The 22,969-nt window shown below is 38.2% G+C and overlaps 1 long non-coding RNA gene across 1 annotated transcript; it reads left to right on the top strand.

Moving 5' to 3' along the window:
• The first annotated feature begins 679 nt into the window (after positions 1–679).
• On the top strand, positions 680–12,024 carry LOC137242245 (uncharacterized). The gene is made up of 3 exons (XR_010950146.1): positions 680–723; positions 11,489–11,677; positions 11,740–12,024. It is a non-coding gene; the product is annotated as an uncharacterized lncRNA (long non-coding RNA).
• Positions 12,025–22,969: the final 10,945 nt, after the last annotated feature.

The following is a 22,969-nucleotide window of genomic DNA, read 5'->3' as shown; positions in this document are numbered from 1 at the left end:
TGATATAAATTTATTGTTCTATCAGTTTCATACATTTGTTTTTCCTGTTGTTGCCAATTGTAGATACGTTTGTTTCGATTACAAGCTCAAAATGCAAAATTTATACGTTTCAGTTTCCTTATTTATTTATCTCTATTTTTGTTATTTCTCACTAATTTTTAATAGTCTTGTATCACCAACTTTCGACTTTCGTTCTAAATTTTATTTTGAATTTTGAATTTCAAGCAATCAATTTTCTTTTCTTTTAAAATAACGTTTCATTTGTCAAACTCTTAAATAACTTCAAAACTCATGATTCAATCACAAGAGGTTTGCTCGATAGCCAAAATTTTTGACAATTGAACTGACATCCCCTGACTGTTTTGCTTCTTGGCAATTTTGTTTAAAAAAAGGAGTTAAAGGCAAAATCTTAGAATAAAATATATTTCAGCAACACTGACGTAATTTTTATTTATTTTTGAAAAAAAAAAAAATTGTTTTGATCACATGAAAATTGGTAAGTTTAGACAAAAATTTATTAATGAAGCAATATACAGGAACTATTCTTGATTTTGCAGGTGTTAAGCATTACGAAATACCCGCTGCTGCAGTTTAATTGTTGTGAATTCGATTGCTTAGTTTGAGGTAAGACAATTAATTGTAAAACATAAATTTAAAATTTATTCGTAACCATTTTTCAGATTAATCAAAAATAAAGGACACCCATCCAAAACCATTGTGACGGTGAGTGACTGGTTCTGCACATTTTAAGCACACATTTTAAAGTATGTAAATTAAAGTTTATGTTGGGTAAATTGAGTTTTTAAAAAACTCTTGCACTTTTTTCAATGCCGCTCAAAAACTGACTAAGCTTTACATTTTACTCTTATTTGTAACTTACAAATAGTTTACAATAGGCATATTGAATAGGATGTTTATCTTAATACGATACCTTAGTCATTTTACTCCTGGCATTGCATCAGCTGGCTAACGCAATGTCAGTATGTGGGAATGGAATGTTACAACGGATTTCGTAAATAAATCAAATAGCAACGTTTAAAGAATTTGTTTATATTTGCCACCTGATTTGAGTGGAGTCATGTTCCTTAACTCCCCCCTTTCTTCAGATGAAACGTCCTTGTTTCATACAGCGAATTAGTTAATATTTCAATTTGAGAACTTAAATTTTTAAATATATTTTCATTAATTTCAGTTTGTTTTCTTTGCTTAAATATTTTGTATTGATTAGCAGCTTTGACTAATACTATTATCATAAATATAACCGTTACTATTATTAAACCTATCCAAAATATGGGTTTTGATTTTATTTCACCTTTTATGACATCAATAAAGTTTATATTTTCAAATTTTAAATTTAAGTCTTCAGATTCTATATATTTAACAATTTCAAAGCTACTGAATTTATTATTTTTTACATATTTCAATATTTTTTCATCTGTGTTCTCATAAGTTACATTGTCAATCTTTGACTGATTTTTAAAAGTTACGAGATAAACTCCATTTACATTATGATTGTCAACAGTATGATTTCCTGAAACTAAAGTAACACAATCTTTTATTACATCAATTTCTTTATTCCTTTCTTTAATTTTTATACATCTAGTCGTTTTTCCTAACAAAGCATCCACTAAACAAGAATCTGAAGATTTTATTTCACAATATACATTCACTATTTCTTTCTTACAATTTGTAACATTAACATATTGATTCTCACATTTTGCAATCTCTTTTTCGATAAATAACTTACCATCTTGCTTAGCTATTGCTCTTACTTCGTAAAATTTACAATCTAAAAAAATTTTTGGATACCTAATATAAATAACTATTAAATCTTTATTCTTTAATATTTTAAAATTAGAAATATCTATTATATCTGTCACACTCAATCGTCCATGTTCGTTTGCAATAATGTCTCTAATTTCATCTAAATGCAAAATTGCTGGATTCAAAATTCCTAATTTTCCTAAAGTTATTGTATGAATAATATTCTGTAATTCATTTAGTAAAAATTTATTCCTACGTTTCCTTAGTTGTGTAGCATGATCATTTTTATTTGCGTTTTTTATTGTCTCTGATAATTGAGAAATAACTTTAAATACTTCTGAATTTGTCATAAATTGTTTGTTGTTATTTAAAATTAACTCGTTTAATTTATTATTTACCAAAACTAAATCGTCGTTATCCGGGGTACCGGCTATCCACTTCAATAAAGTCCCTAATTCATTAATTCCTCTTTTTAAACGTCTCTCCGTTTTTTTTAATTGCCCTTACAACGTCTGTATTAGATCTATTTCTGGGTCCATATTCATATGAAACTCGTCACGTATGTCAATTTCCTTAACATTATCATAACAATTTTTGTTGTTATATCGGCCTACTGATTTGTAATATCGCGAGTTAATATCGAGCTCAAGGCCTAACAATAATTATTTTATCATTATTATTGTTATAATATATTTTTTTTCTTTGAAAAAATTTTAAATTAGAATAGAAGAAAGAAAAAATGTTAGACAACTGCCAAAGCTCGTTGTATAGATCCATTTCGGGAACTGCTAAATTCCTTCATCGGCAACGTTTAGGCGCCGCTGCTATAACCATTATCATAACCTAAATTTTTGTTGTAATCCTCCTCATCTAGTAGTAATATTTCGGAAAAATAAGTTAAATTTGTAACATGGAAAAGGTCACCAAAGTCGTTGTATAATGCTACGTCTCCATCTTCTATTAATACATAATCTTCTCTTGTATAATCGATTATATCCGTCCCTACTATAGTAATTAATGCCAGAAATATGATTAACTCCATTCCCTGTAATTAAAGTTAAGATTTAATGTTATCTTTATGTACTATTCTATTCCTATAATTGATTCTAACTTTATTTCCTAAATCTTCCTTTACTTACTTACTTAATTGGCGCTTAACCGTCTAAACGGTTATGGCCGTCCAACAAGGCGCGCCAGTCGCTCCTTCGCTCCGCCAACCGGCGCCAATTGGTCACACCAAGGAGTTTAAATCGTTTTCCACCTGGTCCTTCCAACGGAGTGGGGGCCGCCCTCTACCTCTGCTTCCATAGGCGGGTTCCGATAGAAACACTTTCTTGGCCGGAGCATCATCTTTCATTCGCATAACATGGCCTAGCCAGCGCAGCCGCTGCGTTTTAATTCGCTGGACTATGTTGATGTCTGCGTATAGCTCGTACAGCTCATCATTAAATCTTCTTCGGTACTCGCCATCGCCAACGCGTAGAGGTCCATAAATCTTTCGAAGAACTTTTCTCTCGAACACTCCCAAAGCCGCTTCATCTGCTGTTGTCATGGTCCATGCTTCTGCCCCATATAGCAGGACGGGTACGATAAGTGACTTGTAGAGTATGATTTTCGTTCGCCGAGAGAGGACTTTACTTTTCAATTGCCTACCTAGTCCAAAGTAGCATTTATTGGCAAGATTGATTCTTCGCTGGATTTCAGTGCTGATGTTGTTGCTAATGTTGATGCTGGTTCCCAAATAAACGAAGTCTTTTACTATTTCGAAATTATGGCTGCCAACAGTAGCGTGGTTGCCAAGGCGCATATGCGCTGACTCTTTGCTCGATGACAGCAGGTACTTCGTTTTGTCCTCATTCACCATCAAACCCATCTTTACCGCTTCTTTTTCCAGCTTGGAGTAAGCAGAACTAACAGCGCGGGTGTTTAGGCCGATGATATCAATGTCATCAGCATATGCCAGTAATTGCACGCTTTTATAGTATATTGTTCCAGTGCGGTTAAGTTCTGCAGCTAGTATAATTTTCTCCAGCATCAAATTAAAGAAATCGCACGATAGGGGGTCACCCTGTCTGAAACCTCGTTTAGTTTCGAACGGCTCGGAGAGGTCCTTCCCAATTCTGACTGAACTGATGGTGTTGCTCAACGTCATTTTGCACAGCCGTATAAGTTTTGCGGGGAAACCAAATTCAGACATAGCGGCATATAGGCAGCTCCTTTTCGTGCTGTCGAAGGCGGCTTTAAAGTCGACGAAGAGGTGGTGTGTGTCGATTCTCTTTTCACGGGTTTTTTCCAAGATTTGGCGCATTGTGAAAATATGGTCGATGGTAGATTTACCAGGTCTGAAGCCGCACTGATAAGGTCCAATCAGCCGGTTCACGGTGGGCTTCAATCTTTCGCACAATACACTTGAAAGGACCTTATATGCGATATTAAGAAGGCTGATTCCACGATAGTTGGTGCATTTTGCAGTATCCCCCTTCTTGTGGACTGGGCAAAGAATACTTAGATTCCAACCGTCGGGCATGCTTTCGTCCGCCCATATTTTGCTAAGAAGCTGCTGCATGCGCCTTACCAACTCCTCGCCGCCGAACTTGAATAGCTCCGCAGGAAATCCATCAGCGCCCACGGCCTTGTTGTTTTTCAATCTGGTTATTGCTATTCTAACTTCGTCATAATCGGGCGGGGGGACATATATTCCATCATCATCGATTGCGAGATCGGGTTCTTCATCTCTGCGCGGTGAATTGCTGCCTCCATTTAGGAGAGCAGAGAAGTGTTCCCTCCATAATCTAAGCACTCTCTGGACATCAGTTACAAGGTCGCCGTTTTCATTCCTACAGGAGTTTGCCCCGGTCTTAAAACCTTCCGTCTGTCGCCGTATTTTTTGGTAGAATTTTCGGGCGTTATTCCTGGTGGCTAGCAGCTCAAGCTCCTCGCACTCACGCCTTTCTGCTTCTGCTTTTTTCTTCCTGAAAAGGCGTCTCGCTTCCCTTTTCAACTCACGATAGCGTTCACACACTCCTCTTGTCGCGCTCGCTTTTAACGTAGCCCTGTAGGCAGCGTCCTTTCTTTCGGTTGCAACGCGGCATTCTTCATCATACCAGTTGTTTTTTCGTGGCCGCCGGTAACCAATTTTTTCCTCGGCGGCAGTATGAAGTGCTTTGGAGATATGCTCCCACTGCTCCTGTATTCCTTCAGGATGAGTTGTGCTCTCAGAGAGCAGGTGTGAGAGTCGAGTTGCGAAATCATTGGCAGTCTGTTGTGATTGAAGCTTTTCGACGTCTAGCTTTCCTTGTGTTTTTTGTTCCTTGTTTTTAGCCGCGTTGAGGCGGGTGCGTATTTTGGCTGCAACGAGATAATGGTCCGAATCGATGTTAGGTCCTCGGATCGTTCGCACATCTAAAACACTGGAGGCATGCCGTCCGTCTATCACAACGTGATCGATCTGATTGCGAGTATTTCGATCAGGAGACAGCCATGTAGCTTGATGTATCTTTTTATGCATGAACCTCGTGCTTGATATGACCATGTTTCGAGCACCGGCAAAGTCAATCAGCCTCAGTCCGTTAGGAGAAGTTTCATTGTGTAGGCTGAACTTTCCGACTGTAGGGCCAAAAACACCTTCTTTGCCCACCCTGGCGTTAAAGTCGCCAAGCACGACTTTTATATCATGACGGGGGCAGCGCTCGTATGTGCGTTCTAATTGTTCATAAAAAGTGTCTTTCACCTCATCGTCTTTCTCCTCTCTCGGCGCATGGGCGCAGATGAATGATATATTAAAAAATTTTGCTTTTATTCGAATAGCGGCGAGACGTTCGTCCACAGGCGTGAACGCCAGCACTTGGCGACAAAGTCTCTCTCCCACCACGAATCCGACGCCGAAACTGCGCTTATTCGCATGGCCACTCCAATATATGTCACAATTTTTGATCTTCTTTCTTCCTTGCTTCGTCCAACGCATTTCTTGGATGGCGGTGATGTCAGATTTTGCTTTGACGAGGACATCAACCAGCCGGGCATCTGCACCAATCCCATTCAGGGAGCGGACGTTCCAGGTGCATGCCCTCAATTCATTGTCCTTCAAACGTTTGCCATGGTCGTCATCAATAGAGAGTGTATTTATCCGAGGCTTGTTGTTATATTTCATTGGAGTATGGTTTTACGTGGCGGGTCCCAAGCCCAGCGCACAACCCGCTCAGCGGGGGTGAAAATATTACTTGGCACGTTTATATAGCGAGCCGCTTGCTCCAAGACAGACGCCCGCTTGCAGCCGCACCTAGAGGTGTACAGACGCTGCCGATGAAATCTCCCCCGGCTAGCCCTTAAACCGATTATGTCAGAGTGGCCTAGCCAGGTTGTCGCCTTCTCACATTAGCTCACCGCTAAACGGGTGTTTAGCGGCTACCCAGAGGATACTTGGCCGCAAGCGACCGGCAGTAGTGAGCTTATTTCTCTCCCCTATAATCTTTTCATATATAACATCGCCACGTTGGTATGTTTTACTAACCCTGTTTCTATTTTCCCTATCTAACATTTTATTTTTCGCAGTCAAAAGCTTTGACCGAACTGCATCAAGTGGCACTTTATTAAAAAGTATTTGAAATGGTTTTTCTTCTATTACTGAGTGAATCGTTTTATTGTATTGATGCACAGCACGATATATCGACTCAGCAAAACTTATTAAATTATATTCGTGTTTAATGCAACGCGCAATTTCAATTACGGTCGAATGCACTCTTTCAACTTGTCCATTAGTTGTGCTATGACCTGGACTAAAAAAAAATAATTCTCATTCCTACTCTTTGCATTAAAGATTTAAACTGCATTGTAATAAACCCAGGTTCATTATCAACCGTCATTTCTTTTAACTCAGGAAAACTTTGGATAACTTCCATTACTTTTTCCTCCAAATTATTTTTATCTTCAATTTGCTTTACTACCAAATATTTAGAATATGCATCAATGCAAGTAATAAATTTCAAATGATGAGCATAAAAAATATCAATATGTACTTGTTCTCCCTCTCTTTCCGGTATTGGAACTTCCTCAATTGGAATCTTTTTCGGATGCCTGTCGTATTTATTCCTGTTACATACTTCTCAATTTCTTGAATATTGTTTAAATTGCTTGTACATTTCGGGCCAATAGTACTGATCTTTGATTTGTTTAAGTTTTCTCTATAATTGCGGTGTGCGCGATTATGAGTTTGTTCCATAATAGCCGCTTGGTCCTCCCTATTAGTAATATCATTAGGGAAAGATCTAGAATGCATAAATTTTTTCGATGGGTAAGTTTCTCTTAAGACATGTTTAATTCCATAACCTCTGGTGTGCAGTAAATTGCGGTAACCAATTTTGGATTCAAATATTCTGTCAAAACCGAAGGAATATTTACAGGTTGATCATATTCGATCAAAAAGCGTTTGTTATTAAATGGAAATATGGTTTCTAAGGCTGTAATTCTAGCACCCTTATCAATAAGGATTTGCTGTTTGAAATGATTTAATGGTTTTTTTGTTGCAGCAATTTGATATTCATCACTACTTTCTGCAGAATGTTGTGTATTAGTTGGAGAGTCGCTTGAGTTACTTTCATCATTTTCCGACTCTGTTACATTATTTAAAATTTTCAGGGTTAAAGCATCTGCAACCACATTTATTGCACCTGTTTTATAAATAATTTTTGAGGAAAACTCCTCAATAAATGCCCTCCATATTTTCATTTTCATATTTGGATTTCTTTCAGAAATTGTAAATGATAATGGTTGATGGTCGGTGTGAATCTCCAAATCTCTCACCGAATAAAGGTAATTTCGTAAATTCTTCAATGCCCACACAATGGCAAATAATTCCTTTTCATTTGTCGCATAGTTTTTTTTCAGTCGTGGTTAATGTTTTTGAAATAAAAGTCACTGGTCTCCCCTCTTGAGATAACACAGCTCTTATGGCTACATGTGATGCATCTGTTGTTAGAACAAATTTTTTTGTAAAATCTGGTTGTATCAATTCTATCTGCTGACACCACAATCCCTTTAGTTTTTCGCAAGCAGCTATTACCTCTTGGTCTAGATTGACAATAGTTTTTTTTTGATTTATATTGGGAGATTTTACCATTTTCCCCTTGTAAATATTTTGTAATTGGTTTTGCTATTTTAGCATAACCTTCTATAAATTTCCTATAATATCCCGTTAAACCTAAAAATCCTCTAACCTGACGTAGAGTTCTTGGTATTGGATAACTTTTTATTGCTTCTATTTTCTTTGGATCGGTTTTAATGACCTTATGAGATACAATGTATCCCAGAAACTCAACTTCTTGCTCGATAAACCTAGACTTTTCCAGAGATATTTTCATATGGGCCTTTTTCAGTACTTCTATTACTAATTCTAAATGTTTCAAATGATCCTCCAAATTACGTGAATATACTATAATGTCATCAATGTAGACATGACAAAACTTCCCGATATGTTCATGCAAAATATTATTAATAGTCCGTTGGAATATGCTGGGAGCGTTGCGAAGGCCAAAGGGCATCCGCACATACTCATACTTCCCGTTATTAACGGAGAACGCCGTTTTTTCAATATCCTATTCTCTCATTAATATTTGATGAAATCCAGATTCGAGATCTATCGTTGAAAAATATTTTGATTCCCCGAAATTTGAAAGTATGATCTCTGGATTCGGCATCGGATATCTATCCGGAATAGTTTTTTTGTTTATTTTTTTAAAATCAATCACTAAGCTTAACTTAGGACTTCCATCCTTATTAATTCCCTTTTTTGGAACTACCCAACATGGACAGTTATATGGACTCTTACTTTCCCTTATAATCCCCTTCTGCAATAGACTTTGAACTTCTTCATTAACAAAACCATTAACAGACATTGGATATGGATATTCTTTGGACCAAATGGGTCTTTCCTCATCCATGCGAATTTCTGCTCTGACATCTGTGTTGAATGGTAAATCCAAATCAACATCTTCATGTTCTTTTTTTATAACATCAATTATCTTCTGACGAAGATTCTTTATATTGCCCTCTTTTGAGCTTATTTTATTATTTGGAATTTTGCTGGTACATTCTTCAGCTGGCGCGGTGGAACGTTCTTGTTCCACATTTCTTCTATTTTTTATATTATCTGTAATATTGCCGGTATTACCGTCGGCTGGCGCTGTGGAACATTTTTGTTCCACAAAGTTCATTTTATCAACCTCACTTTCCTTTTCACAACTGTGCACTCCTTTCCCCAAATTCATAAATTTTTCCAATTCTATTAACAATTAACTTCTGGTTTTCCAGATCCACTAAAGCGTTGACCTTCCGCAATAAATTATAACCTATAAGGACATCTGACTCCAAGTTGTCAATTTCGTAAAAAATCTCCTTAACACCAAACAGATGAATTTCGTGGTAAAATCTTATTATTGTATAACCATTAATGGTTTTTATCCTCTTATAAATATCCAATTCTTTTGGATTCCAATAAATTCCCTTCCTAATGTAACAGGATGTTGCACCTGTATCTACTAAAATTTCAAAATCTTTTTTTATAGATTGGTCATACAGATACATATATGCCAAGCTTACTTTTGGCCTAAAAAATGGCCTTCATTAATATTATTTACTCGTTGTACTTTTTCCTGTGGTTGCGCACTGACTTGCGCACCTCCAACTCTTTTATTAAAATTATTGTTTTGCGAATTGTTTCTAACTCCCTGTGGCATATATCTATTACTAGGTCTATTCTCAATTTACAGGGATGGATCTACATCCATTGGCTCTGGACGGGTTTTTTATCGTCGCCGAATATTGGACTATATTTCTGCGGGTACCTCAAATTATTCTGAAACTCCTGACTTCTCCGATTATTATAGGAAGTCTGTGGGGAGATGAATTAAGACTTTTCTGCGGCTGGCTTTGCGAATATTGCAAAGCAAATTGTGACCTCATTTGATTGGCATTTAACTCTTGAGCCTTGGCAAGGGCATTTGGCAAATCCTTTTGTGCCAAGGTAAACAATATTTGATCTAATGGGTGATTAAGCCCAGTTATAAAGGTCCGCAGAGCAGTGGCTCTGTTTTTAGAGTTTAGCTCTTTAGTTATGGGTGAGCTTGTCCCATGAGTCATTATGGTCTTATTTATGAGAAGCGTCAACCTCATTATAGAAACCTATCAGGGATTTCGATCCCTGTCTCAGGACACTCATCTCCTGTTCGATTATATGACTTGACCTTTTGTCAGCAAAGGCAAAGTCCAGACGACTAAAAATTGTGTCGAAATTCAAAACTGTTCCGTGATTGGTCAGTATATCATTGGCCTCACGGGTAATTTTATTCCATAAAATTGTTAACGCCGCGAAATATTTCCTTCTTCCCCTTGTGTACAAGGACATGGAATTATTAGCTGCTTCGCGCCAACTTACATAATTATTTATCTTACCCCCAAACTCAGGCAAAGATTTGATAACGTCTAAAGGTTCGTCACAATTTATATTTGAATCTATTTGTTCTGGTACAAACTCGGTCACAGCATCACTGGTGTTGATGGCCTGTATCTGTCGCCTCATTTGCTCTACTTCCGTTCGTAATGATGCCGTAATGGCGGCAATCAATCTAGATATTACATCCATATTAGTGGTACTATTATTATTATTTAATGACATTTTTGTCAAATCTTCTATCAAAGAATCCAGATCTATTTACCCTTTTCAAATCTTCTTTCACAATCTTTCAGCACTTCATATACATTTTATTTTTTAATTTTGCTTTATCTCTTCTTGTTTTGCTTTCACTTTTATAATCTTCTAATTTATATGTACGTACATATAATTATTTATACATACTATGTATTAACATATACCTTAACTATTTTATTCATTAGCTTACGCTTCTTCTTCTTCGGATTCTCGTCCTTCTATTAGATCCTTTTTCGCTTTGTGGATGAATGCTGCTGTTCATATGTTGGTGGTTCTTTCACTTTCTGGAGTTACGTACTTCGCGTTTTTAGGTTTCTTGTAAGCTGACAAATATTTTTGTTTGCTTTAATTTTAGAGTGTTTTTTTCCTTTTCTCTCCTTTTTAGAGATACTTGTTTTATTTTAATTTTTACAGTGTTTTTTTTTCACTCCGGAGGACACGGAACCTTTTTACAGGCTATCACTGCGTGGCTCCTGGCAGGATCGCCAATTAAAGTTTATGTTGGGTAAATTGAGTTTTTAAAAAACTCTTGCACTTTATTTCAATGCTGCTCAAAAACTGACTAAGCTTTACATTTTACTCTTATTTATAACTTACAAATAGTTTACAATAGGCATATTTAATACGATGTTTATCTTAATACGATACCTTAGTAATTTTACTCCTGGCATTGCATCAGCTGGCTAACGCAATGTCAGTATGTGGAAATGGAATGTTACAACGGATTTCGTAAATAAATCAAATAGCAACGTTTAAAGAATTTGTTTATATTTGCCACCTGATTTGAGTGAAGTCATGTTCCTTAACTTGCATAAGTAGTTCACTTTCAGTTTTAGCCTGTTTAAATTAGTTGAAAGCACACACATACACTCATGGACAAAATTAGAGTCGTACACACCTTTGGTTCTTTATCATTACAAGATTTTGAATGAAAACCAATTTTGTGTAATAATATTAATAACTCTAGTTACATATACTAAACATATGTAAGTCATTATAATTCATTCATGTTATAACTGGCAGTGATACGCATCCCTTGATACTCGACCATATCGGACCAATTTTCGAAATGAACTTCTTGAGGTTAGGGCCGAACCTGAATCCTTAACGACAATCGTGATACCGGATTGGACAATTTTCAACAATCCGACGAACAACTAACATTTGCGAGCGCAACTTGTACAGTTTCCACACCCTAGGCATATTGATAAGGTAGTAAAGCTACGCCTAATATATTATTATTGCAATTGGTAAACATTTTTATTTATTTTCAGGTCTTATGGGGGCGTATCGCCTTTTACAACCAGGCCGTGTTATGATTTTAGAATTAAGTCACCTATAATTATATTATAACATAGAATGAAATTGTAAATGGATATTTATTTAACACACAATATATTTCAGTTAAAATAACCAATTTGTAGCAAATATTTTAAAATTCACTTATACCTAATTAACTATATTAAAGTAAAATTTAAATAAAAATGTTAATGACAATATTTATAATAAAATCACTTTTTCCATTGAAATTGTTCATGAATATTTGAAGGTTTGGTCATATACTGTCGAATGGTTGAAGCGAATTTTCTCCAATTCGCATTCCTAGCACCTGTGAAAATCTTGTCTTGCTTACCGGTGCACTTAACGGACAATGTGAGCATACAAGAATTATGTATTTGTAAGAAATTAATACAAAGTACATATGGGGTATTCCATCCCATTTCGACCAATTTTGAACCCCGACCCCTTTAGAATTGTCTGAAAGTTTTTCTTCATTTTCTAGCTTACGAAAGACGTTTTTCAGAATTTTTTCAAATTTTTTCATCCAACTCAAAAAAAGGTATGAATTTTTAAAAGAACACCGTTTTTGTTTTCAAAATGCTATAACTTTTTTAAAAATTGACCGCTTGGGATCTTTTATTTTTAAATTTGTTTTTAAATGTACTTTTCGGAAAAAATACAAAAAAATGTTTAAAAATAAAAAAAAAAAAAACAAAATAAAAATCGGCCCACTCCGGGATTAGTGGGGATGATTGCAGAATTGATTGAAGTTTTTTATGAGAAAAAAAAAATCTCGAAAAACTGAAAAATTACAAAAAAAAAAAAGACATTAAAATTTTGTTTGTATTTTTTCCGAAAAGTACATTTAAAAACAAATTTTTTAAGAAAAAAAAGGTCCCAAACGGTCAATTTTTCAAAAATTTATAGCATTTTGAAAACAAAAACGGTGTTTTTTTTTTAAATTCATAACTTTTTTTGAGTTGGATGAAAAATTTGAAAAAAATTTGAAAAACGTCTTTCGTAATCTAGAAAAAGAAGAGAAACTTTCAGCCAATTCTAAAGGGGTCGGGTTCAAAATTGGTCGAAATGGGATGGAATACCCCATATACAAACTTTGAAAAGCTTGAATTTGCATATGTTTTGTTGCAAAGATTCGCAGTCCCCGCGAAAGTATCTGTATGGTACTGTTTAAGCCGCCTTTATCAATACATCAACGGCGGCGAACTTCTTATGCGCAGCCGTGCGCGGCGAGTGGACAGGCTCCAACACGACCACTACCATGGTCCTAAATAATGCACTGCAATGAACTAGTCAAAAACCAATAGCCGGCAATCGCGGGCGCGCTTCTTTTGGATATCTTTGCATACCAATCGTGTATATACATATATTTAGTTTGAATATATGTATATTGAAGCTAATTTCATTTATTATTAAATGTTTGTAAAAAGTGAATGATAACTATTAATATACTACCTTTCTTACTAGTCTACTACCATTCTTACCATCATGGGGAAAAATTATTCCCGTTTTTCCTTCCTACAGAAATGCAACCCGGAGTGATTTTAGAATTTGGGAGTGTCAAAGCTCTGCTGTCAGTTGGAGAACAAACCTCTAGTAATTGAATCATGTTCAAAACTTATATTTCTTTCATTTATTTTAATGTACGCATATGTTCCAATTTTTATTGTTTCTATTTCTGTCACATTTTTAAATTTTGACTTCTATTTTTTTTAACTTCATATTGTATATTTTTTTTCTTTTTTAACTTTCATTTACAATATCATATTCTTGTTCGCAAATTTTTATTTCCTGCCAAATTTATTTTGTCATAGATGTTATGAATTTGTTTTGTAGCCTTGTCGCAGCATTCACTTTTTGTATTTTGGTATCAATGAAATTCTCAATTCTTTTGTTTTTTTTTATCTATTTTGTTATACACCAATTTCGCGGTAAAGATGATAATGGATGGTAAAGATGATGGTCAGGGGGAATTCGAATCAGCGTTGTAATTATTAGGCAAGATCGCCAATTGTAGTTATATGAATAACTTGGCTGATTAATATATTTTTATATTTATTTTAAATCGTTTCTATCGAAGCCAATGTTTTATGTAATGAAAATTTTTCATAATTACAAAATAAATATTGAAAATTAAAATATTGGTAAAACATATTAAAATTACAAAGTTCAAAGTAACTTAAACACAAAGTTAAATGAAAATAATAAGAACCCTACAATCCCTATTTCATATTTCACCTTATAGAGCTCCCAGTTCGAGAGTAATTTACTCCTCCTAGCTCTGTTAAAGAGCCGCCTACTGGACGCTCTTAGGTCGTCAAGAGAATTAGACCACCAGGGCGGCTTGCCCTTCCCCCTGTAAGTTTTCAACGAGCAAGACAGTTGAAAGACGCTATTGCTTGCCGAGGTGAAGTTTTCCACCACAGGTCCGAACCAACGATAGGCGCCTCAGGCAATAGCTCTCCCAACTTCCTACAATACAAGTCCCAGTTGGTACTTTTAGGGTTCCTAAAAGATATTTTACCGGGACGTTCTTCGTTCACCGAGAACTGAATATATCGGTGATGAGAGAAGGAGTGCTCGTTGAGAACCCTCCAGCCAGATATCCGATCTTCCAGTTCTCTGCTAACCAGGGTGAGGTCCAGGACCTCCTCCCTTACTGCAGTAATAAATGTCGGGTCATTCCCCCTATTACATATACAAAGTCCCTCATCTACAATAAAAGTAAATAAAGACTCACCTCTGGTGTTCGTATCCGAGCTACCCCATATGCTATGGTGTGCATTAGCCGGCATCTGTGATTACGCCAACGCCTCTCCGCCTTGCTTCCGCATTGATTTCGCCCAGTATCACAGGTGGTGGTCCCTTTACGTCCGAATGGGGCATATACGCTGCGACCACCCACAATTCGTTGCTGCCTCGCTCGAGGCAAACCGTGGTTACGTCAGCATTGCTTTAGAGAGAATAAAAGCTTTAAATTCCTTTTTAATAAGCACACAGGATCTAGGCCTACCTGGGGAGGCACATGCACCAAGGTGTTGAATTTTCCCGTCCTTAATCCAGAAATTTTTCCGCCGTTACTACTCAGCCACGGCTCCTGGACAAGGACTATATCCACTCCGCCTTTCTCAAGATAGAGCAACAAGTTTGCGGAAGCCGCCTTAGAATGCTGAAGATTGATTTGACGGATTTCCATCAACACCACTCTTCTTCTTCTGCACCCCATCCTTGGCGGCTTCGCCCTCGGAGACTAGGAGATCCTCCTCTCCCCCAAACAGACGATTTACACGGATGATGGATCCCGCCATCGATGATTCGCCCTCGGAGGTTAGGAGCTCCTCCTCTGCCGTATCATCCAGACGACTAGCACTGATGACAGATCCCGCTATTGACGGGACGTCAACAGTGCTTTCGCTGTCCAAATTAGCGGTTTCAGCATCCAGAACCATGGGTACTGGCTCCCCTGCGGACGCCTTCACCTCCCGAACAATCTCTGGGGGAGAGGAACCATCTCCCCCGGAATCGGCGTGGCAGATTTTGAGAATCACACGCTTGAGACTATTGGAGATAACCCCCCTCGTGTCAGAGGGAGGACCGGTGGACTCTGTGTTTAGCAGAATCAGCACTTGCCGACGTGGCCCAACAGCCTCCTCTACTCTGAGGACCCTCCAGTTATGCGTCGGAAGGTTTGGGTTGCAATAACGCATTAACTCCAGTATTTTCCCCGGCTGAGAGGGCCCGGCAGGCAACCACACTCGAGCCCTCGGTCGAAGGGGGAGATCCCTCCGTTCCACGGCCTCGAGTCTGGCTCCCCTCCAGACCTCCCCAGACAAAGAAATTATTTTCTTAACAAACAAAACTAACTTAAAACTATGACTCTTTATATGCGAAACGTTTGATTTTATTGTTGTTGTTAGGTTCTGAATGAGTTCTGTCATCAGAGTCTTCTAACGGGAGTCTAAGGAAATTAGTAGTTTCACCAGGGTGGACCATATGGAAGTTGCTGTTAGAGGCGTAGGTCACACATTACAATTGAAAAGATAGTTCGTGTCATGTGGGGACACCTCGCGCGCATTACATACATTACGTATATCAGGGATTCATTCTGGATAAGTAAGAGTTTAACCTGTTACATTATCCAGAAGGAATTAGGGCCAGAGTGACTCGTGTAGACTGATTTCTTCTTCTGCAAGAGTTGGATAGGGTATAAGGATAACGGGACTTACCGCGCGACCTAGCAAAAGTGTTAACCGATTCTGTCCGGATCTCATCATAGTGTTTACGGGCTAGATCAAGCAGTTGTTTGCTAGGGTGTCCCGGTTTGTGACATATGAGCAAAAAAGCATTTTGTTATGCTCTTTAATTTTGAGCTCTTTTGCTCACTATGTTCATGATGTTTAGGGGTCATAATCATTATGACAGCCCTGCAGCCTTTTCGAGTGTGTATTTTTAAGGCCAGGCGATCAGACTGGCGAGGCGTAGCACATGGGCGGCCGGCAAATTGATTTGTAAGTGGTTAGCAGCGTTTCTTTATATTTTTCCCATGTTCCGCCGGCAAGTGACTTGAGAATTTTTTTGCGGCTTTGTAGTTTAGATAAAATTTCGGAGGCATGCGCCTTGAAGGTAAGAGTGCTATCGAACGGTACCCCTAAGATCTTTGGGTGACTGAGAGTTGGTAGCGTAACACCATTGACGTGAACGTTCAATATTTGCGTCATCTGTTCTTTCCACGTCTTAAATAGAGTGGTCGTGGACTTGACCAGTTATAGAGCCAGGTCGCGCGAGGTGAGGAAACCAGAAAGACTGGGGAGATAGCGATTTATTTTAAAAACTAATTCGTCCTTTGAAGGGCCAGGTCCTGTTGCCATTATCGTGAAGTCTTTGGAATTGGAAATGATAATAACTTATTCTGGTGGTGATACAAGCACCGTCCTATGATGTGGTTTTTGCTGGTTCAGTCCGTAATTTATCTGAGTGTTTATGGCGTTAAGCGCGGTGGGGATGGGTGGCTAAGCGAAGATTCGCAGTGTAGGGAGCAAAATGTTTCCCAATGTCTTCCCTACTGACGACAAAAGTATTTTCGGGCGATATGACTCACCTTCATTAGCTGGTTTTCCAGTCTTTAGTAGTAAAATTGTTCTTGCCTTTTTCCATTGTTCTGGAACGACAAAGAACTTCAACGACAGGATAGCTTACTCCCTCATCGCCAAGGTGTTTCAGCATTAGCATGGTTATACCGTCTGGGCTAATTGATTTAGAAGGCTTAAACTTTTTAGTAGTTTCTTCAACCACTGTGATGGCACGTCGCACGTTGGGGTATTTGACCAATCTAGCTGGCCAAAATTAAAACAGCAGTTATTTCTGTTCGAAAAGTGGTTGTTTCTCTTCCCCGTAATGAAAGGAAATATTTTACAGTAAATTCACGGTGTTCCGCGCAGAATTACTATGGATCGCGCCCCGGTTTCGGATGGACCCGGGGTCATTTTTTGGAATTACATGAAATATATCAATATGGGTATCAAACGAAAGGTATTTTAATCCGCATTTCTATTGACATTTTTAAGTAGGGATTCCACTTAGTGTTACCACCTCACCTTCTTTTTTATATTTCTTTGTATATACACTACCATCTCGGCAATGGCTTGAATCAAATTTGGCACATCGATATAGCTTTACATTTTAAGACTTGGTGGTGGCCACTAGGTGGCCACTGAGGATATTTTCAAAAGGTTGCCACCTTCTTTAAGTTAAAAAAAATTACATGATATATGCCAATAAGGGTATCAAAAGAAAGGTATTTCACTCCCGCTCTCCAATAAATAAATTTTTAGGTAGGGTTGTCACCTCACCTTATTGTAGATATACCTGGTAGATATCCACTACTTTAGGAATGAAATCTGATGTAAAATTTCTTCGTCTGCAGAATTATTATAGTTCAGTTACAATAAGTAATTATGCACAAATTCTAACTTTTCGTCAAAAGTTTTGTCATTATGTTGCTGCATCATTGTGTACAACTGAAGACGAATAAATGTAGCCACGTGTATTACGAATATTTTGTATTCGGGTGAGAGTACACAAAACACAATTATCGGAGAATATAAAACTGTATCACGTTAACTAAAAAGCATTGGTTTTCACGACAGTCTCTTATAAAATTGATCACCACTCAAAAAATCGCGGGTATGCGCAGTCGGTTTTGTTATTAAACTTTGAAACAAACACAAGCTTATTTATGTATTGCCAAAAAATTACTGTCATGATATGCCACGAAAAAAAGATATATTTTTTTGTTTGCAAGGTTTTTAAAAAAATTAATATTGAAAAGCAGTAATATTACCAGTAGAATAACTCAGTTGAAACATGTGGTATAAAAAATCTAACATATGAATTAAAAACACATTTACCTGTCCCAAACGAAAATGTAACTAGATTTGATTAAGGCTAAAGAAGTGAACAAGTATTTAGGTTAGAAGGGTATATTTTTATTATATTTTTATACAGCTTTAGATGTGTGCGGTTAGCTCCGTTGACGTTGCAAATGGGTTTTGGGGTATGTATACTATTCAGTGGACATTTAAGAACGCCAGGGAGTATATTTAAAAAAAAAAAAATTTTATATTTTGAGAACTTGACTTTTGGCCAGCTAAATTGATGAGATACCCCACCGTGCGTAGTGCTTGTGTTTATGTGCCTGTATATTTGCACGACGTCTATCCTTGTCTACTGAAGGGTGCATTAAAAATTGCCGGCAGAAAACGCTAGACCATTTCTTCGAGTCCGATAGACCTTTATCGCCAAAGGCGATGGATATTTTATCGTTGTATTTTGTCAAGGATTTAACGGTTGACCACAAATTACCGACACCCCCAGAGAGTTTACAATTCTTTAGATGCTCTTCCCATTTGGGCCGTTTGTGTTCATTTACGAGTCGCCTCATATCCAAGTGGAAATACACAATGTGCGTGCCGAAGCTGAAGCGATGACTTTGCGGAACGCGCGCTCTCCTTGCCGGACAGCAGCAAAAGATTGGTTTGTTAATGTTTTATAGTCTTCCCAGTTGGCTTTTTTGAAATTAATAAAATTTCGCCTTTCAGAGAACATAAGATTAACTAGCTCTGAGACGCCCGGGAGGTTAAATGGGGTTACACTGAGCGCAGAACTCGTAAACTGCGTCAACTGGCAGCCGGTGGTAACATTGGCATCCGACCACCTGCCTATACTTATTTTGTTTGATCGTCCCGCCGACTTCATCGTCGCAGAAAAACGCACTTTCATTAACTTGAAAAAAGGAAAGTGGGACGAATACAAATCCTTTACAGACAACCGCTTTGCAGCCCTCCCTATCCCAACTGATGCCCGCCAAGGGGAGCGTGCTTTCCGCAAGGTAGTTGAACCCGCCTCGGCTCGTTTCATTCCCGTCGGTAGAATTCCCGAAATTCGGCCCCAAGTTTAGCGAGAGAACGTGACGTTATAAGACAGCTCGATCCCGGCGACCCCCAAATCAGGGATATAAACCAACGCATCAGATTGCTTGTGGATGAACACAAGCGGGCGAAATGGGAGGAGCACCTAAGCGGTTGTAACCTCTCTGCCGGTGTAGGTAAACTTTGGTCCACTGTAAAGTCCCTATCGAATCGTCTAGGCACAACTACAAAGTTTCCATCGCCTTTGGCGACAAAGTGCTGTCGGATGCGAAAAAATGCGCGAACGCTTTCTGCCGACAATACATAATGCATTCTACGGTCGACAAAAATAGACGGAGGGACAACAGACACGCACATAAACATAAGTTCAGCGCGTCACCAATTACCATCACCGCCAAAGAGGTTGAGGATGCCATCGGTCATGCTAAACCATCAAAAGCAGTCGGCCCAGACGGCATAGCCATGCCGATGCTTAAAAGCCTAGGGAAAGAGGGTTTCAAATATTTAGCACATGTCTTCAACCTGTCTCTTTTCACCTTTGTCATGCCCGAAAAATGGAAAATGGCCAAGGTGGGCCCGCTACTAAAGCCTGGGAAACCAGCTAACATAGGAGAGTCATGCCGCCCGATATCTCTCCTATCGCCAGTAGCCAAGACGCTTGAAGCCATTTTGCTCCCCCACTTCAAAGCAAATTTGCGGCTAGCCTGTCATCAGCATGGCTTTAGAAAACTCCATAGCACCACCATCGCGCTAAATGCCATTAACACCCAGATAAATTGTGGTTTAAATCAGAAGCCCCACCATAGAACAGTACTCGTAGCGCTAGACCTATCAAAAGCTTTAGATACGGTCAACCATGGCACGTTACTGCAAGTCTTGGAAGGGTCTACCCTTCCCCCATATCTTAAAAGGTGGACCGCAATCTATCTAGGTGGTCGGCAGGCATCGGTGCAATTCAGAAACGAAATATCAAAGCCAAGAAGAATTAAACATGGGGTGCCTCAGGGTGGTGTCCTATCCCCACTTTTGTTTAATTTTTACATATCAAAACTATATTCGCCACCAGAAGGAGTTACTATTGCTTCTTAAGCCGATGACTGCAAAATAATGACCACAGGCCCGGGCCCAAAGATCGATGAGCTTTGCAACAGAATAAACGGCTACCTCCCTGATCTCTACAGTTTTTTCGCCTCGCGAAACCTGGTATTATCACCGACTAAATCATCCGCGACCATATTTACAACTTGGACGTCCCAAATGTCGACCATTTTGAACGTCCACGTCGATGGCACTACGCTACCGACAGTCCTACACCCCAAAATCTTGGGTGTGACGTTTGATCAAGACCTACATTTTGGTGAGCACGCAGCCGCAATTGTTCCGAAAATCCAGAGCCGTAATAAAATCCTCAAATCCCTTGCTGGCAGTACTTGGGGAAAAGACAAAGAAACGCTCATTACCACATACAAAGCAATTGGCCAGCCGTTTGCGTGCTACGAGTCCCCTATATGGTCGCCAAGCCTAAAAACTACCCACTGGATGAAGCTACAGGCCTGCCAAAATACTGCGCTCATAACCGCCACGGGCTGTCTTCTTATGTCCCCAGAACACCATCTACATAATGAGGCGAGAATACTCCCCATCAGGGAGAGAAACGAGGTGCTAACTGTGAGGTTCCATTTTGGAACCTCCGGAAAAGTTGTACATACGTACACACCCTACTTCACACTCCACACCAATACCAAGAACACGTATTTTTGGTTTAGGTTTAGTGCTTTTATTTATTAAAGTTTTTAGTATAATAAATGTTTTATTATTTGCTTTACACTTCTTTCAGTTTGTACGATTAGATTAAATACTTTAGTTTGATTTAATTTACTATTTTTGTTCCGCACAAACTTGCTCGCTTCAGTTCAACATTTATAATTGTCTGTATTACATTTTTTATGTCAGTGATGTGGGCCGCAGTTGTATTTAGAGTTGGGTCGTTTCGTTCTGAACTTGTTCAATTGACCGGGTCTCTCAACTGAACAAGTGAACTAGATCTTCGATTTCGGTTCATTTTGTTCTTTTAGTTCATTTGTTCTTTTAGTTCGTTTTATCTAATGTTATTCTTTCTCTCTTCTTGTTCGCGAACATTGTAAATTCATACATATATACGCAGAAATTCACAGTGAGCACGAATGTCGACGATGCCACTTACACTAAAGATATGTGTGGCCATCTTTGTGTGTGGCACTGCTAAAACAATGTATGTATGGACTATTTATGAAAAACATGTTTTGTAAAAATCTAATTATTACATTTATTAAACTTGAAAAGTTCATATTTATGTACAATTTTTTGAAGTTAATTATACATATATATAAACTTATTTATTCATTACTCATTTAAATATACGTACACAAAGCATTGCTGCATACACACCACCATCTATACCTTGTTGGCTTTTTTCGCGGGTGCGAGCAGCAGTGATCAAATTTGCTTGAAAAAAGAACAGATGAACAAAAAGAACAACTTGTTCGTTCATCAGAAAATGAACGAAAGATTCGAATCTCTGAAATGAACGAAAAAGCACAATTCTAGTTGTATTTGACATGCGCGCCTGTCAAATACAACTTAAGGCCCAACCACATAGAATACCTTATTATATTGTCACGGATATTAGCATCACTAAGCTATACCATCACTAAGGCCATGCTAAGCGATATTTACGTCAATAATCAAAACATGTATACACATATATAAGGCAGCCGAGAGATGTCACACACAGATGCATTTACTTATACGCCTATGTGCGCGCGAGAGACTGTAAACTACAAACATTCACATCAATAATTCAATCTTTATGTATCTACATAAACGAATAAATAATTGCGTCTACACATATGTACCATGTACGAATACGAGCAGCGGAGAGTCAATGCGCAAACACATGCATATATCTGAGAAGTTTGAGAGCTACTGGACTAGTAGATTCTGGAAATTGTGCAATTTTAGTTATAGCTGAGAAGTTTGAGAGCTCATGGACAATGCTAGTAGATTCTGGAAAAATGCGAACGAGGAAACCAAAGGGTATAAAAGGCAACAGATGTAGAGGCGCTGCAGTTCAGTTTGAGTTGAGCTATCAATCAGTTTGATTAAGCACGCGATCTGGCGGCCAGTAGTAGAGTTTCATTTGAGTTATCAATCAGTTTGGTTATTAAGCCAGCGAGTAGCAAAGTATAAGTGTTATTGTGAAGTACTTTAATAAAGGCCATTTTTCCATTATTCAATATTGGAGTTATTTATTCAACAGTTTAGTGATTCGAACTTAGCAGAGGATTGCAAATAAGAGGATTCGTTACAATTGGTGTCAGAAGAGGAATTGTTGAATAAATTTCGAAGATTGGGAATACAACTTGGACATGGCAAAGTTGAGTGAATTGACGATCCAGCAACTGAAGGAGGAGTTGGAATTCCGTGGATTGGCTACTTCTGGCGATAAATCCCAGCTACAAAAACGACTAAGTGTAGCTATGCTATTTGAAGGAATCTACAATGCTGAGGAGTATGACTTTCATTATGATAGCGACAAAACAACAACAAAAATGGAAGAAAAAAACGAAACACCGCAGACAGTGACGATCACAATATCTGTACAAACATCGACAATGGCATCTCAGCTGGAGTCACAGGAGGCACGCATTTCAGAAATGGCGTCGCAAATGTCATCTCAATTGGAAGAACAGAAGACATATATGTCATCTCAACTGAAAGCGCAAGAGGCCCGTATATC

Source organism: Eurosta solidaginis, chromosome 2 (genome assembly GCF_040869045.1).
Source record: "Eurosta solidaginis isolate ZX-2024a chromosome 2, ASM4086904v1, whole genome shotgun sequence".
NCBI classification, from domain to species: Eukaryota; Metazoa; Arthropoda; class Insecta; order Diptera; family Tephritidae; genus Eurosta; species Eurosta solidaginis.
This window is presented reverse-complemented; position numbering and strand designations above follow the sequence as displayed.